Genomic DNA, 14563 nt, shown 5'->3' with positions numbered 1-14563 from the left:
TTGGTAGCCATCTCGGCTTGCCATGTTAAAACTGACTCAGTGTCCCCAGGGGCTCATTTTCTGGCTGGCTTCCTGAAAGGGGAATGGAGGCTTCGGCCTCCTTTGAAGGACAAAGTTCCTTAGTGGTGGTTAAATGTGGTGCTGCTTGCACTCACAAAACCAACCTTTGAACCTCTGCATTCTACAGAGCTTAAATACCTGTCTCTGAAGGCAGCATTTTTACTTGCAATCACCTCTGCTAGACGTGTGAGTGAGATGCAGGCATTTTCAGTGGCAAAAGCTTGTTCGTTTTTTATGGAGTCTGGGATTAAGGTCATGCTCCATACGAATCCGGCCTTTGTGCACAAATGCCTTCCATGTCAATCAGTCTGTGGAATTGGAGGTTTTTCATCCTCCACCATTCCAGTCAGATGAGGAGCGTTGGCTTAATAAGCTTTGTCCAGTTAGGGCACTAGCGTATCACGTTGACAGGACAAAAAGTTGGCTGGAATCTGATCAACTGTTTATATGTTTTGGAGCTAAGAACCAAGGTCAAGCTCTATCAAAACAGAGGCTGTCCAATTGGATCGTGGAGACAGTTAAGATTGCTTAAGAGCAAGCCAACTTGCCCCCTCCAGAGAAGGTCACAGGTCATTCCACCAGGGGTCTTGCTACCTCTTGAGCATTGTTTGAGGGTGCATCGGTCTCTGACATTTGTAATGCAGCGGTGTGGGCCACTCCTCACACCTTCACAAGGTTTTACAGGCTTAACGTCCTGGATCCTCAGAACCCTGCCTTTGGAACCAGAGTGCTGACAGCGGCGTCTCAGCCGGATTCAGAAGCAAATGCATGAGGTAATTCTGCGTTCTGTGGACATTACTGTGCTTTATAAGTATGGCAAGCCATTGGTCTCGCCAATTTGCCTGTTCTGCAAGTCATGTTCTGCAAGTCATGTCCTGGCGACGGTTTAGGTATACTTATCCATTGTGTAATGGAATACATTTCGTACTTGAAAGGGAACGTTAGGTTATCATCATAACCCTGGTTACAGTTCTTTGGTCGCTGCTTACATTCTATGCAGTAGGCTGAAGAAAATCTATGGCACTGAGCCCCGTCCTGCACGCAGTTTTGTCTAATGGGGGGGCAGAGACAGGCGTGCTGACATCGCGGGTGTAAGATGCAGCTTTGGTAGAGTGTTCAGTTGAATCGGGCGTAATAGGTTAATCCATTGTGTAATGAATACATTTCTATTACAGGGAACCAGGGTTATGATAATAGCCTAATGTTTTATTTTCTTTGATAATTCACTGATGGTGAAAATAGAATGTTAAAAGGGGGGAAAAAACAGAATATTCTAATCCTGCAATGTAATATGTGTCTACTGTTTTTATGGTAAGCATTTAAATATTTAGGAACATTTGTTGTATAATAACTGGAGAAAATGATCAATTTTGAATGTGACAATACCATTATATATATTTTTTGCTTTTAATACATAGTATATTTAATTGTGAAATATCTTGAGATACCTATTTTTAGAGCCATTGTTTACAGTGAAAAAAATACCGCCCTATGCATAACTGAACAGCGTTTAAGCCACCTCCTCTTCCTCCATATTCAGAAACATCTAGCTGATTCTATAGATCTTAGAAATGTTTTACGTAACTTTTGTGTTGCCAGTGACACACGGGCTGTACGTGTTTTTTTTTTTATTTTTTAGAAAGATGTGAAAATGTACAATATAATGTTAAAGTCAAATTGTACATAAAAGCTTTATGTATAAGTGGCATTGTCACTGCCCGTATACTGCAGTTTATTAACAGGCTGTGCCTCTGTCTGTAGCAGCCAGTTGTGTTTGTGTCTGAACAGCAGAGTAAATTGTTTCGAGAGCAAAGCAACACTCCAGTGAACTCTAGGTTTTCTAGTGTGCTTTTCTTATAAAGATATGGGGGGGGGGGTGGTTCATGGTTCTTATCTGGGGAAAACATTCACATCCTCATTGTTGTGTAGAACTACAGTGTCAATAACAGTAAGTTCTGGTAAAGTTTGCTGTTTGTCTTAATTTTGTAAAAAAAAAAAATAAAAAAAAAAAGTGTAATGTTATGCCATGGCTTCATTTTGTAGTCAGGTTATTTATTTTACAGTTTTACTTTGTGAGACATTAGAAATAAGGGTCAGCCCCCTCCAAACGGCCCCTTCTATTACTGTTACATACAGAGAGACTGTAGGAGGAGTACAGAGGGACACAGCCTCTTCTATCATCAATGTTAGAGGGACTATAGGACTGAGTACAGACACACACAGCCCCTTCTATCAGCACTGTTAGAGGCAGAGGGACTAAAGCTTTGCTACCCAACCTGAGCCCAACTGGACCCGACAATAAGTGTCGGGGTCAGGTGTAGTTTGTATATTATAGTTCGGGCTCAGGTGGGGTCAATGTGTTATCAGTGAGTAGATAATGCCATTTTTAATTTTAAGTGAGTATTTTTTTCTTCCTTTGTGTGCAAGTGCTTCATAAAACTCACTTCCTGCTTCCTTTTTTGCCTGTCTATTATTATTTATTTCTTAGCAGATGCCCTTATCCAGGGCGACTTACAATTGTTACAAGATATCACATTATTTTTACACACAATTACCCATTTATACAGTGGGGTTTTTACTGGAGCAATCTAGGTAAAGTACCTTGCTCAAGGGTACAACAGCAGTGTCCCCCACCTGGGATTGAACCCACGACCTTCCAGTCAAGAGTCCAGAGCCCTAACCACTACTCCACACAGCTGGCCACTGCCGTGAGTGGCGAGCACGTCAGTTAACCAAAAATGTGTACAAAAGAGAGATTCTCTACATTAAAAATATTGAGACTGAATGAGTAAACAAAAAAAAAAACTCTCAACAGGAGAATGTGTAGCAGTGGAGCGTCCCGGTGCTGAAAGGGTGCGTCTAGATCTACTGTGGAAAAATGACAACATTGTTGTGTTCAGTGATAATAAAAGTCCATGTGGCTTTGTACAATGCAAATCTTGCAAAATATTCCAGCAAAAAGATAGGAAATTCATCTACGCAGCGGCACACTGAAAAGGGATGTATTCATCCTGTAGGTGGGCCAAGTCAGTTGTACATGACTTCTTTTGTCCAAAATGATTATGCGAATTTGCAAGAGCATCTTAATGTGTCGCTATTGGTAACACAGTTTTGAAGAAGCCTGTTGTTGTCTTCTTTTAAATTATGCAGTGTTGGATTACTAGGAAAGGAAGTAAATGAGATATGAATAACTGAGTGATGTTTTCTTTATTTATTAATGTTCTAACTGGAAACCAGGAATACTTTACACTGAAGGTACTTGGTTTCAATAGCATATGTTAGGAATATATTTGTGGAGATGGTCGGGTCAGGTATGCAAATTTTTCAAAAGTTTAGGGCGCGGGTCAGGTTCAGATTTGTTTGGTCGGGTTCACTGTTAGAAACATAGGGACTATATGACTAAGTACAGACACACACAGCCTCTTCTGTCAGCACTGTTAGAGACACAGGGACTGTAGGACTTTCATTGTTAGGCATTTGAATATTTATGCCATAGTCCCTCCCTCTTGTTGAGATCATTGTCTAGAGCAGGGGTTCTTAAACTCTGGGATAGTGGGCATCCCTTGGATAAGAAAAAAAATCACACACACCCTTTTTTATACTTGATAAACTGAAAAGCAAATGTTATATGGAAAATATGCGAAACTTCTGCACACACAACACACTGACCATTATAAAAGTTTCCCATAGTAAAAGCATAGCAAAGTGTAATAAAGCACAGTGAAAGCATGGTAAACCATAGGTAAGCATTGTAAAGAATAGTGAGGTATGGTAAAGCATATTATTAGTAAACATGTGGTAAATGCATAATATAACCACAGGAAAAGCATGGTCAAACTGCAAAAAATATCGTATGGAAAATACTGTGGCAAACTTTTTTATAAGGGCAGGCTGTGGATCATTGCGGTCCACTACAGAACTGTGCAGGGCCACTACCAACTGATATAACAATCCCACCCAGTTTGTGAAATACAGGAAATAGGTCATAAGTATTCTAATATGTTACATAAACTCTGTAGACATGTTACCAGAATTAATATAGGCACATAGTAATACTAATTCTGATAATACTGTAGTTCCATTTCCAAATGCTTAGTGATTTAATAATTATTTTATGGGATTGTTTTCTGGTAGAGAGGAGATAAACGCACGGTACACATAATGAAGCAGATTCTTAATGGTCATTCCATGAGAAATCACCCAACAGATTTACACCACACTCCGTGCTCAGGGTTGTTCATGGCTAAAAAGAAAAAAATATATTATGTTTTCAGCCTGATCGGGTCAAGGGGTCAGAAGTTTAACTCAAAAACTATTTGAGCTAGAGACTTGTGTTAGGTGTCTTTCTATTGGACATCGCGTGAGAAATCCCAAAATGACAGTACTGTTACCCCTTAACAAAGTTATTTACCTTTGACCTTTTGGGGAAAAAACAATAATACAAATCTGGAAACAATTATATGGAAAGGTCAAAGTCTCTGCTTCACATATACAAATTTACAGAAAATTCTGAATGATAAGTAGCTGGATCAAAAATCAATGTCCAGTAAATGACACTTTCTTTCTCGGTTGTTTTGATATATTGCATAAACAAGTCAGTGTCTCCCAATTCTTCAGAGAGGTTTTCAGTAATTCCAGTCCAAATTGCATCTCCATAGATGAAAGAAACAAAGCCTCCTCTTCTATATGCAACAATGTTTTTTTCTTTAGCTTTCATCCAGGAGTGTCTAACAACAGTTTCTGGTGCACTAAAGAGAAGAGGATTGAAGCAGGGTCTGGTAAATGGGGATGAATCTGTGTTTTTAATGGTTAATGTTGACTTGAACCTGTGTCCTAGGTTTTCAGAGACAAAGATAAAGGTTATGCTATAGAAGGCAGTCTTGCAGAATGACAGCAACTCCTCTGGTGTTAAAATCTGCCCATCAATAGGACACTGCTTATTTGTGATGTTTTTCTCTTGGTTGTTCCCCCGATCCCATCTCAATTTGAAGTTCAGTTTATGGTGACAAGATTTATGAAATCGTAGCGGTTTTTGGGGGCAATTTTTCCTTCTGTTAGGGGAAGAGTTTGAATTGGCAGTAGTGCACAGCTAATGATCATCGTCAATGCTGAAAACCCAGGACAAAGGTTCAAGTCAGCATTGACCATGAAAGTGATTGTAGCTTAGGGTTGCCACCCCGCCGGTATTTTACTGGACTGTCCGGTATTTTTATGTACTTTGACCCCCTGTCCGTTTTTTTTGGAAGATGTCCGGTAATTCTAAGCATTCTAATCTATTGGATATGTTCTTAAAAAATGTGTTACAATAAACAATTTAATATAACATGTTGTGCTTGTATGAGTGAAATTCAAATACTATAACACAGCGGTGTTTAAATGCACCAGAAAGAATTGAGGTAACAATGTAAGCCACCAAAACGCTGTACTGTTATGTTTTTCTTGTGTGCTCACCGCTGTGTATTCTCTGGTATGAGCATGCGCGCTGCTGTTAAGTTTGAAAGCCCTTTGAATGAAGAAGCGCAAAACTATTAAGTAGCATACTGTAACGTTAGTCACAATGGCAGAGACAAATGAAGAAGTAGACAATAGGAGGGGATGGGGCGTCCGGTATTTTCGTATCTCAAAGGTGGCAACCCTATAGTAGCTAACAAAATAATTCCACTTCCATTCATTATGCACTGTAGGTCTCAAATGTGCCATTTTGAAGAAAACATGCTATTTTAAAAGCATAACATCTGGTACTCTCTCTCTTGGTTAAATAACTCTCTTTTTTTTACATAGTTATAGTTATTATTTTTTATTATTTTTTATATTTAGTTATCGTTATTATCGTTATTATCGTTATTAGTTTAATTTTAGTTATAGTTATTATTACAGTTAACTAAATATAATTTTAGTTATTATTTAGTTATTATTACAGTTAACAGAGTGGTGATGACCTTGAAATCTGTCGAGGTAAAAATAACTTGTGTAATGCCAGGCTCTACACCTCTTCACAGTACACTCCTTAGGATAGCCAACCACAAGCATGTATTGATCAGAGATTAACATTTACTAGCCAAGGCTTGCTGTACAGCCCTCCACAAACTTTAATACGAGTCACGTAGATTCTGTATGCTAGTAAAAAGCAGGCTGTTTATTTCAACTTGATTTTTACTGAACAATTTACAAACACTATATTTAGTTTTTTACAGTAAACTAACTTGAGGAAAAATAATTAAACCATTTAATTTGCAGTTGTAAATGTTTAAATAGAAACTCAATGCCTGATGAAAACAAGGTATATAGAAGCTTTAAATATATAAGCAACTTACCTGAATCAATGGTACCCATGAAAAAGAAAAAAAAAACATTTGCCTTTTCTGTACAATATAAAATGTCCCTGACTCCTTATTGGAAAACAACACAAAGAAGTCGTGGTGTCAGATAAATCTTTCATGTGCTAATTTAACAGTCCCTATAGGCAGTTCAAATGTTTATTTTTGATTTTGGTTGAAAATGCTTTATGAATATGGACCATATTGAAACAAAAACTCATATCAAAATGTACATTTTCTATAGGCTTACATTAGCATTCCATATTTAGATAACAGCTTTGTCGTAAGATACATTTTCATTCCATACATGTGTTACACTGAATGCAGTAGAGATTCAAGGAAATGCATGCACATGGATTAGGGAGTGGTTAACATGTAGAAAACAGAAAGTACTGATTAGAAGAGAAACTTCAAAATAGAGCGAGGTAACCAGTGGTGTACCACAGGGATCAGTATTAAGTCCTCTGCTATTCCTAATCTACATTAATGATTTAGATTCTGGTTGTAGTGAAACTATATCCATGTGGGGGTGTGGCTGGAGGAGGAGGCGACCGGAAGTGGGGGGAGTTTTTCTACGAGACTGAGAGCTATTAAGCAGTATTATTTGTGTTGAATAAAAGTTAAACTAAAAGAATTATACCTCTGGTTTATTAGTTATGACATGGTGTCAGAAGTAAATGCTTTTGTTTGGCAGCCTAACTGAGTAAAAAAGAAAAAAAAACAAAAAGTAAAAAAAAAAACAGCATGCCGAAATTTCACCCACCGGAGAATTTTGATTTCACTCAGCCGGCTTCATGGCCTGTCTGGAAGCAGCGTTTCTCAAGATTCCGGATCGCCACTAAACTCGATAAAGAAGAGGGTGAGATACAGGTCAATTCCCTTGTATATGCGATGGGCAGAGAAGCAGAGCCTATTTTCAATGCTTTTACGTTTACCAATGCCGAAGACGCTGATGTTTACGATATAGTAATTCAGAAGTTTGATGAACATTTTCTGCCGAGGCGGAATATTATACATGAAAGGGCCTGTTTTCATCAGCGCCGTCAGACAGTAGGGGAAACAGTGGAAGCATTTGTAAGGAATTTGTACGAGCTGGCTGAATATTGTAATTTTGGTACCAGCAAAGAAGAGATAATAAATATGAGATGGAATTGTAATCAGCATCGCGGATAAAGAGGTCTCAAAAGAAATTGCAAATGGAATCGGAGCTGATGCTAGACAAGGCTATACAAATGGCTCAGAACTCAGAGTTGATAAAAAAGCAGAACACAGTTCAAGCAGCGGCTAAAGATGTAGATGAAATAGCACATAAGCATCCGCAGTTTAAACATAGCAAAAGCCAGAGAGATAGGAAATGGCAGGGATCTCAGTACAGTAAACCCAAACACACAGGCCAGAAAGAATGTACGCCCTGTACACGCTGTAATCGCAAGCACGGTCTGAGCGAGACCTGTCCAGCAAGAAATAAAACGTGCAGATAGTGTAACAAAATGGGACATTTTGAGAGTGTGTGTCGCACCAGAATTGTAAAGGAAATTGTAGACAAAGTTAAGGCTATGTTAGTAACTGCTCCTGCTCTAGCATATTATGATGCTTGTAAACCCACAGTAGTAAGCGCAGGTGCAAGCAGCTTCAGTCTTGGAGGAACACTGTTGCAGGCTTATCCCAGTAGCTTTCTGCTCCAGAACATTAACAGAGGCAGAGAAAAGATATGCCCAGATCGAAAAAGAATGTTTGGCCGGAGTTTGGGCCTGTGAGAGATTTGTTCGCTACCTGCAAGGCTTAGAAAGGTTTTGTCTTCAGACTGATCACAAACCTTTAGTGCCATTGATCAACAGCCACGACTTGGACAGAGCACCACTGAGATGCCAGCGTCTGTTAATGTGTCTGTAACAGGGCGAGGTGCCCTGTACATTGTTTTGTTTATTTTAATTTAGAACGGAGTCCCCTCCGCCCCTGTGCAGATTATTGTTTTGTGTTATTATGATTTAGTAATGTTTTGTATATTTATGACGGCGAGCGCCGCAGGTTTTGTTATTGTTTTTGTATTTATGATTATTATGTATTTAGGACGGCGTAGCCGTTTTGTTTATTATTTTAGTAAACTCGTGCAGAAGGTGGCCATCTCCTGAATTAATCAGGTGATTTAATTTGTTGCTAATCAGGAGATGGTCACCTGTTATAAAAAGCCTGCAGCTCTCCAACTCGGGGTGTGGGAGTTCAGAGGAGGAACGAGAGCGGAGAGAACGTGAAAACGAGACTTAGACATTTAAGTATACTATTACAGGAACAGTGACAGCGACTGCCCAGCCTGACCTGTACAGTTTATTTATATTTTGTGTTTACCCTTTTAGTTTGCTCTGTGAGCACGTGTTCTTTTTGTTAAAAATATTTTATTTCTTTTTGTTTTGCTGAATAAAAATGGCACCACCTTGAACTGCAGTACTTGCCTGGTGTCAGTATATTTTTGTTCCTGCTTCTGCCGTGACGTCACCGCTCAGTCACCCTGCCACACGTGGTGTCCAGCGTGGGATCACCAGCACCTCCTAGACGCAGGCAGAAGAGGGTACTGCAGCTTTTTCATTTTTTTTCATTTTTCTAATTGTGTTTGGAGGAAGAAAAGGAGTGTGAGGATGGGAAGGAAGAGCTGCCAGAAGCAGCAGCAGGAGAGCGGTGTGAGGAGATGGTGGTCACGGGACCCCACCCAGCTGGGACCCCCATACTGGGACACAGAGCAGGAGCAGTGGAGAGCTGAAGGGGCCCCCCTGTGTGTCATCTGCAGGGAGTTTGGGCATGACCAGGAGGACTGCCCTTATGAAGACCCCTGCTTCTGGAAGGCCTACTCAATGGGGAGGGTGTCCTGTGCGTCTGGGTGGTTTTGGCTGCTGGAGCAGCAGACCCCATCACCTCCACAGGCCAAGGGAGAAAAGGTCAGAAGGAGGCAGAGAGGGGACACGGACCTGGAGAAGGAGTCGGTGCGTCCACAGCCCAAGAGGGAGGAGACTGAGCGTCCACAGCCCAAGAGGGAGGAGTCGGTGCGTCCACAGCCCAAAAGGGAGGAGGCCGAGCGTCCACAGCCCAAGAGGGAGGAGCCGGTGCGTCCACAGCCCAAGAGGGGGGAGGCCGAATGTCCACAGCCCAGGTACCTGCCAGCAGAGGGAGCATGCCTGCTGGTTCCGCCTCCATCGCCGCCACCAGCAGAGGGTGAGTTCCTGCTGGTTCCGCCTCCACTGCCTTGGGAGGACTGTGTGTCGCTCCCACCTCCGCCAGCAGAGGGAGAGTTCCTGCTGGTTCCACCTCCACCGTCCTGGGAGGACTGTGTGTCGCTTCCACCTCCGCCAGCAGAGGGAGAGTTCCTGCTGGTTCCACCTCCACCGCCCTGGGAGGACTGTGTGTCGCTCCCACCTCCGCCAGCAGAGGGAGAGTTCCCGCTGGTTCCACCTCCACCGCCTTGGGAGGACTGTGTGTCGCTCCCACCTCCACCAGCAGAGGGAGAGTTCCTGCTGGTTCCACCTCTACCGCCCTGGGAGGACTGCGTGTCGCTCCCACCTCCGCCAGCAGAGGGAGAGTTCCCGCTGGTTCCACCTCCACCGCCCTGGGAGGACTGTGTCGATCCCACCTCTGCCAGCAGAGGGAGAGTTCCCGCTGGTTCCACCTCCACCGCCTTGGGAGGACTGTGTGTCGCTCCCACCTCCACCAGCAGAGGGAGAGTTCCTGCTGGTTCCACCTCTACCGCCCTGGGAGGACTGCGTGTCGCTCCCACCTCCGCCAGCAGAGGGAGAGTTCCCGCTGGTTCCACCTCCACCGCCCTGGGAGGACTGTGTCGATCCCACCTCTGCCAGCAGAGGGAGAGTTCCTGCTGGTTCCACCTCCATCACCGTGGGAGGACTGTGTGTCGCTCCCACCTCCGCCAGCAGAGGGTGAGTTCCTGCTGGTGCCACCTCCCCCTCCATGGGAGGACAACGTGTCGCTCCCACCACCACCGCCAGCAGAGGGAGCATGCCTGCTGGTTCCGCCTCCATCGCCGCCACCAGCAGAGGGAGCATGCCTGCTGGTTGCACGGCTGCAGCCAGAAGGGGAGGAGCCCCTGCCGCCTTCGCAGCCAGAAGGGGAGGAGCCCCTGCCGCCTTCGCAGCCAGAAGGGGAGGAGCCCCTGCCGCCTTCGCCAGGAGCAGAGCAGCAGGAGCTGCCTCTGCCTCCACCATCACCACCTGAGGGAGAGGAGCAGGAGCTGCCTCTGCCTCCACCATCACCACCTGAGGGAGAGGAGCAGGAGCTGCCTCTGCCTCCACCATCACCACCTGAGGGAGAGGAGCAGGAGCTGCCTCTGCCTCCACCACCACCTGAGGGAGAGGAGCAGGAGCCTCCTCTGCCTCCACCACCACCACCACTTGAGGGAGAGGAGCAGGAGCTGCCTCTCCCTTCACGACAGGACGGACTGGAACAGAAGGCTGGCGGTCCGCAGCTGCCCTTGCACAGGCTGCTAAAAGAAGCAAGGGGGAAAACCGCTGGGTCGCAGCGGCTGAGAAGAGGGCCAAACCTAGCCCCACCGCTGGTCCTGGCTCCCCTCCTGCAATCGCCTCCCAAGGGTCCGCTGCTGCTGCCGTCGCCTCCCGAGGGTCCGCTGCTGCTGCCGTCGCCTCCCGAGGGTCCGCTGCTGCTGCCGTCGCCTCCCGAGGGTCCTCTGCTGCAGCCGTCGCCTCCCGAGGGTCCGCTGCTGCTGCCGTCGCCTCCCGAGGGTCCGCTGCTGCTGCCGTCGCCTCCCGAGGGTCCGCTGCTGCTGCCGTCGCCTGGGGTCGTCGAGGGTCCTGCTTCGCCTGGGGTCGCTACACTGTGGCCGGAGCCCCATGAAGGGGAGCTGCCGGCCATGACGAAAGGGGGGGAGGTCAGGAGACCAGCTCCCCCAGCCGCATTTTCGCGGCAGGAAACACTGGGGCCAGAGCCCAACGGAGGGGAGCTGCCGGCCGTGAAGAAGGGGGGGAGGATCTGGAGAACAGCTCCCCCAGCCGCACTTTCGCGGCAGAATAGTGTGTGGCGGGAGCCCCGGAAGAGGGAGCTGCCGGCCACGAAGAATTGGGGGGTGCCGGACCTCCCACCATGGCCACCCCTATGGACACTGTGCTTCCCCCTCTTCCGGGACTTTGAGACTGAGGGGGGAGGTGGCCGTTGGGGCCAAGTGTGCGTTGCACAAGGGGGGGGATATGTAACAGGGCAAGGTGCCCTGTACATTGTTTTGTTTATTTTAGTTTAGAACGGAGTCCCCTCTGCCCCTGTGCAGATTATTGTTTTGTGTTATTATGATTTAGTAATGTTTTGTATATTTATGACGGCGAGCGCCGCAGGTTTTGTTATTGTTTTTGTATTTATGATTATTATGTATTTAGGACGGCGTAGCCGTTTTGTTTATTATTTTAGTAAACTCGTGCAGAAGGTGGCCATCTCCTGAATTAATCAGGTGATTTAATTTGTTGCTAATCAGGAGATGGTCACCTGTTATAAAAAGCCTGCAGCTCTCCAACTCGGGGTGTGGGAGTTCAGAGGAGGAACGAGAGCGGAGAGAACGTGAGAAAACGAGACTTAGACATTTAAGTATACTATTACAGGAACAGTGACAGCGACTGCCCAGCCTGACCTGTACAGTTTATTTTATTTTGTGTTTACCCTTTTATTTTGCTCTGCGAGCACAAAGTGTGTTTTTTTGTTCAAACCTTTTATTTATTTTTGTTAGTAATAAAAACGGCAGCCAGCCGATTCTTTCTTTTACCTGCAGTACTCCCTGGTGTTTATTTTTCCCTTCCTGCTTCTGCCTGACGTCAGACCATCAGTCACCCTGTCACAGTGTCTCATAAGATTCAATGTCAAGGCAGAGCACGTTCCAGGGAAAGAACTTATCATGGCGGACACATTATCAAGGAACCCTCTGAAGGACACTGAAGTTTCAGAAACTGAAGAAGACGTTAAAGCAGCAGTGTGGAGTAGTGGTTAGGGCTCTGGACTGTTGACCAGAGGGTCGTGGGTTCAATCCCAGGTGGCGGACACTGCTGCTGTACCCTTGAGCAAGGTACTTTACCTAGATTGCTCCAGTAAAAACCCAACTGTATAAATGGGTAATTGTATGTAAAAATAATGTGTAAAAAAATAATGTAATTGTATGTAAAAAAAATAAAATAAAAAATAAAATAATGTGATATCTTGTAACAATTGTAAGTCGCCCTGGATAAGGGCATCTGCTAAGAAATATACGTACAAACCGTGGTGACCAGCAAACCAATGTCTGGACAAAAGCTGGAATGGATAAGAGAAGCAACACGAAGTGACAAAGATCTCCAGATGGCAGTTAACTACACCAGTCAGGTTTGGCCTAGACATTTACAGCAGGTCCCCTATATCTTGAAAAGACTTTATGCTGCACGCGCAGAACTATCTGAAGCAAATGGCTTACTTCTTTATCAGGACAGGATTGTTATACCAGCTGTGCTGCAAGAAGAAATCCTCACTAGGATTCATGAGGGTCATCAGGGGCTGATGGCAGTTTGGTGGCCTGGGATTAGCACTGACATTGCTGAGAAGGTGTTGACATGTGAGTTCTGTCGAGTTAATAGGCCAGCTCAAAGGAAGGAACCTTTGATCACCACACCATTGCCACCCAGGCCATGGCAGAAAATCGCTGCAGATCTATGTGAAGTAAAAGAAATACCTGGTAGTAGTGGACTACTATTCTAGATACATAGAACTAGCCCATGTGTCAGTGATTTCCAGTCAGCAGGTGATCGCTAAGCTCAAAAGCATGTTTGCTCTTTGGGGCATTTCCAACTAATTAGTTACTGATAATGGGACACAATTTACCGCAGCTGAATTTCAAGAGTTCAGCGCAAGATATGACTTCAGTCACACCACCACTAGCCCGCATTATCCACAGGCTAATGGAGCAGCGGAGAGGGCAGTGCAGACTGCAAAGAGGATTCTGAAACAGGAGGATCCCCATTGGCGCTAATGTGCTACAGAGCAACACCACTTGCTGCCACAGGTGCGAGTCCAGCTCAGCTGATGATGGGACGCCAGATAAAAACCACTGTCCCAATGCTGGAGGAAAAGCTGAAGCCAAAATGGGTAAGTCACAGGTCAGTGGAGAATAGAGATAAGAAGGCTAAAAAGGCTTATAAGCGGTTCTTTGATCGAAGACATTCAGCTAGAGCTCTACCTGAGTTACATCCAGGACAGAGTGTGAGGGTCAAGCTGGACAGTGAGAAGGGATGGAGAACTCCAGCCGTCGTAAAGAGCAGGTCTGAGGAACCAAGGTCATACGTGGTACAGACAGAGAATGGCACAACACTACGTAGGAACAGGAGACATCTGCAACTTGTTCCGTCATCCCAAGATGCAAACGACATAAGGCAAAACCGCAGTGCCTGTGAAGCTTCACAGCTGACTGATGCAGCGGAACCTGAGGAGTCTTTAACAACTCCTTCTAACCCGCTGCTCTCCACTGCAGCTCCATCACCACCGGAGACGCCACAACCGAAAGTGAGGACCACATTGAGTGGAAGAATCATCAGGACGCCGTTGCGCTACAGAGAAGATTAGATTAGGGACAGCAGCTATATCAGGGGCAGAATAATCCCCTAGTTGCTGTCGGACGGCGGGCAGTCTACCCCAAGGTCCAGGTTAAGTTGTTTGAAGTTGTAAAAAATTTTTTAAAAAAAGAGAATTAAAAATAAATAAATAAATAAATAAATAAATAAATAATACTAATAAGAAATAAGATAATTTTAATAATTAATAAGTGTTATGTTTACATCTCAAATAAGGGGAGATGTAGTGAAACTACATCCATGTGGGGGTGTGGCTGGAGGAGGAGGCAACCGGAAGTGGGGGGAGTTTTTGCCACAAGACTGAGAGCTGTTAAGCAGTATTATTTGTGTTGAAAAAAAGTTAAACTAAAAGAATTATACCTCTGGTTTATTGTTTATGACACTGGCATAGTAAGCAAACTTGTTAAATTTGCAGACGACACAAAAATAGGAGGAGTGGCAAACACTTGCAGCAGCAAAGGTCATTCAAAATTATCTAGACAGCATTCAGAACTGGGCAGACACATGGCAATGTGTATCCTAGGATATACAGTGTAGGGCTGCTTATTACAAAGTCAGAGTCAAAAATAAAACAGCATTTTAATCAAAATATTG

The 14563-nt window shown here is 44.7% G+C and overlaps 1 protein-coding gene across 1 annotated transcript in view; it reads left to right on the top strand.

The window, feature by feature from the left end:
• LOC117419273 (major histocompatibility complex class I-related gene protein-like) overlaps nucleotides 1-14563 on the top strand; it is a 47687-nt gene that overhangs the window by 20150 nt on the left and 12974 nt on the right. The gene's annotated exons all lie outside the window — the stretch shown is intronic.

The sequence above is a fragment of the Acipenser ruthenus genome, chromosome 23 (genome assembly GCF_902713425.1).
Source record: "Acipenser ruthenus chromosome 23, fAciRut3.2 maternal haplotype, whole genome shotgun sequence".
NCBI classification, from domain to species: domain Eukaryota; kingdom Metazoa; phylum Chordata; class Actinopteri; order Acipenseriformes; family Acipenseridae; genus Acipenser; species Acipenser ruthenus.
Note: the sequence above shows the minus strand (reverse complement) of the source record. Positions and strands in the feature narration are given on the sequence as shown.